This window comes from Apium graveolens, chromosome 9 (genome assembly GCF_009905375.1).
Source record: "Apium graveolens cultivar Ventura chromosome 9, ASM990537v1, whole genome shotgun sequence".
NCBI lineage: Eukaryota > Viridiplantae > Streptophyta > Magnoliopsida > Apiales > Apiaceae > Apium > Apium graveolens.
In genome coordinates, this window is record NC_133655.1 from 266625848 (window position 1) to 266629577 (window position 3730).

Consider the following 3730-nt stretch of genomic DNA (forward strand, 5'->3'; position numbering starts at 1 on the left):
CAGTCATATGTCCTGAACATCCACTGTCCAGAACTAGAATGTTTTTCCTGTTACCCTGCAATCACAAAGACCACTATTGGTTAGTTTTAAGGACCCAGATTTGCTTGGATCCTTTGGCCTTTTTAAGTTTGTTAGCATTTGCAGCGGATTTAGTTTCAGAGTTTATGCTAACATGCTTTTTATCAGACTTTATATCAGACTTTGCATCAGAATTTACACTAGAAGGAATTACACTAACTTTCTTCAAAGAAGGTTTTATTTGATAATAATCATAGTACAAACTATGATATTCCTTACAAGTATAAATAGAATGCCATTAACTACCACAATGAAAACAAGGATTTTGTGGTTTAAACCTAATAGAATGACTCTTAACTCCTGATCTAGGAGGTAAAGAGTTTATATCTTTATTTTTCCTGCAAAAAAAAGCAAGATGGTTAGAGTTTCCATAGTTATAGCATTTCTTTCTAGGAGCATTAGGAACAGGCATATAATTATTGCTTTTATTCACACCTTCCTTTCTATTTCTATTTTTCCTAGCTTCTTTTACCTTGTTCACATTTCTAATCTCTTTCAGCTTATGCTTAAGCTGTTTTTTGTCATTAAACTTATGTTTACTGAAGCTGGTTTGTCCTGTTTTAATTTATCAGAAGTTGACTTTTATTTGACTTCTGTCTTAGAGTCTTTCATCTTTTTAGAATCAGACACATCAGTTTTGCTACAAATTTAATAGGATTAACTTTAGGCTTTTCAGCTTTCTTGGTAAAGTTTGGTTTAGATGACACAGTTTCCTTTTCTTCTTTATCATCTAGGTAACCTAGTCCTTCTTTCCAATTTCCATTTTCTAAGATTTTCTGAGTTGTTCTTCCAAAGTTAGTCCAAGTTTTGATTATCTCCTTTTTCCTTTTCCAATTCAGATTTAAGAGATTTATTCAATTTTAGAACTTCATCCCTAACATATAAAGCCTCATCTCTTTCTTTCTGAGTTTAATGGAACATAACTAACTTCTTTTATAAATAGTCTTTTCTGTTTCTAAGAGCAAGACTTTCAGATGTTAATCTTTCATTTATTAAAGTCTGATCTCTAAAACTAATGAACATGGTTTTAAGATATAATCTTAGCTCAGAAATATCATTAGTATGAAAAGCAAGAGTTGTTTGAGGTACCTTTAATTCAGCAGCATCAGAACTGCTATCATCATTTGCCATTAAGGCATAGATCACCTCATCTTCAGAATCTGAAGTGTCTGCCCAGTTTTTCTTCTTTGTGATAAGTGCCTGGCCTTTATCACTTTTTCCTTTCTTGCAGTCAGGAGAGATGTGGCCTCTTTCACCACAATTGTAGCATTTGACATTTGAGTTGTCTCCTCTGTCAGACTATCCTCCTTTGCCATCAGACTTTTTAAACCCTTTCTTTTCAGAACTTCCACCTTTCCTGGAAAACTTCTTGCCCTTTCTAAATTTCTTGTAAGCTATCTTTGTGATACCCTTCACCATAAGAGCACACAGTTGCATCATCTCTGCATCAACATCCACTTCAGATAAATTTTAAGATTCTGAATCATCATCATCAGAATATGATAACTCTGAATCAGGCTGTATGATGAGAGCCTTTCCTTTGCCCCTATTTGAGATAACCACTTTAAGAGATTCCTCCTCAGCTTTAAGAGCAACTAACTTTGACTTTCTTCCATGCTTTTTACTCATTTGATCCATCTCAAGTTCATGAGTCTTGAGCATACCACAAATTTCATCAAGAGTAGTTTCAGCAAAGTCATAGTTGTCTCTTATGGTAGTAGACTTCAAATCCCAATTTTCAGGAAGAGCTAAAAGGAATTTTAGATTTGAATCTTTAAGATCATATTCCTTGTCCACCAGTGACAGATCATTCAAGAGTTTGGAAAACCTGTCATATAAATCAGTTAATGACTCATCAGCTTTTGAGTCAAAATGCTCATACTCTTGTGTGAGTATAGTCTTTCTGTTTTTTTTATTGCATCAGTTCCCTGGCATCTTGTCTCCAAAGCATCCCATATCTCCTTTGCAGTCTTGCATCCAATTACCCTGTTTGACATGACATTGTCAATTGCACTATGCAGCAGATGCCTTACCCTTGCATCCTTGACAATAGATGAGATGTCTTTAGCTGTGCAATCACCTTTCTCCTTTGGTATCATCTTTGATGGTTGATCAGCAACTGCAACAGAAAGCTTGGTAGGCTTATATGGTCCATCATTAATTTTATCAAGATATTCTGGATTTGTGGCTTCCAGAAACATAGCCATCTTTACTGTTGGGTCCCAATGTGTTTGTAGAAGGGGGGGTTGAATACAAACAGTACCGAATAATCGAATAAAATGCGGAATAAAAAATGTGAAACAAAATTCAAGTTAAATAAAAATATTATTAAACTTGAAATGTGTTACAACAACTGTATCGATTACAAGGTATTAATCTCAAATCAATTATTACAAATCTAGAATAAATTCGACATGAACTTTTTCTATTTTTGCAATAATTAGAATCAAATGCTAAATGCGATTTGAGATTAAGTTCTAGGGATTTTGATCCGCTAGATTGTTACACAAGAACAAGATAAATAATTCTAGTGGTTTGGATTTAACATTAACAAACTAGAAATTGATCTTGAATTTCTGCAGAGAAGATGATTTTATATTTCAAGGCGGCTGCTCTTTTGTTCTTGACTTGTGTGGATGATAAAATGATATGCTGCTTCTCTGCTTCTATTTAAATCAACAAACGAATAGAATTGACTTGGCATGACAATCCTATAGCTGGCAAGACTTTCGGTGAGACAATTGAATGAACTAGCAAGACAATCTGAATGAACTAGCATGACAATCAGAATGAACTAGCAAGACAATCATCCTCCTAGAGTAACTTTCGGTGTGACAATTGAATATGGCCTAGCATGACAATCGGTATGACAATCCTGATTGTCATGCTAGTTCATTTTCAATTGTCTTGCTGATTTAATGCTTGAATTTAATCCAATTAAACTTCTGAAAATTCCTAAAATTAATTCAGAATTAATTAATCAATTAATTCAATTAATAAATAAATTATTCTTTACAGATATAATTTATTTTCTTAATTAAATTAGATGAATTAATTAATTAATAGAGAATTAATTCTAGTCTTGAGCAGCAACCATTCTTCTGCAAATCTTCTGAAAATCACTGAAAATTATGAATCAATTCCACCACTTCAACGTTGACACTCGATGTACTGTCTGGTTCATGAGTGACTAACTTCCGTGACGTTTCTTCATGTCTTGACTCTGACACTTTGATTTTCTTCAGATTAAATCCTTGTAATTAATTGATACTCTGACGAGATCTCTGTCACTTGATTAAATCCACGATCTTGATTTATATCACTGAGGCATGATCAACTTCTTGAACTTCTTCCAGTGAATTACCTCCTCAAGTCTGTAGATGAACCTTGTTTCTGAATCCTTTGACAGATATTATTTTGCGAGATCTCTCTGACGGTCAATCCACTATTTACTTATTACATTCTTATTTGAGTTGAGTTGAATCCTCGAATATACAAATAGGCTATGACATATGACTTACAATCTCCCCCTATTTGTTTGTTAGACAATAACACACAAATACCTAGAGGATAACTCAACTAACAAATAAGAAAAAGATATAAATATACATGCAAAGTAAATAGTAGAAAAGTTCTGGACTAGATTTAACAT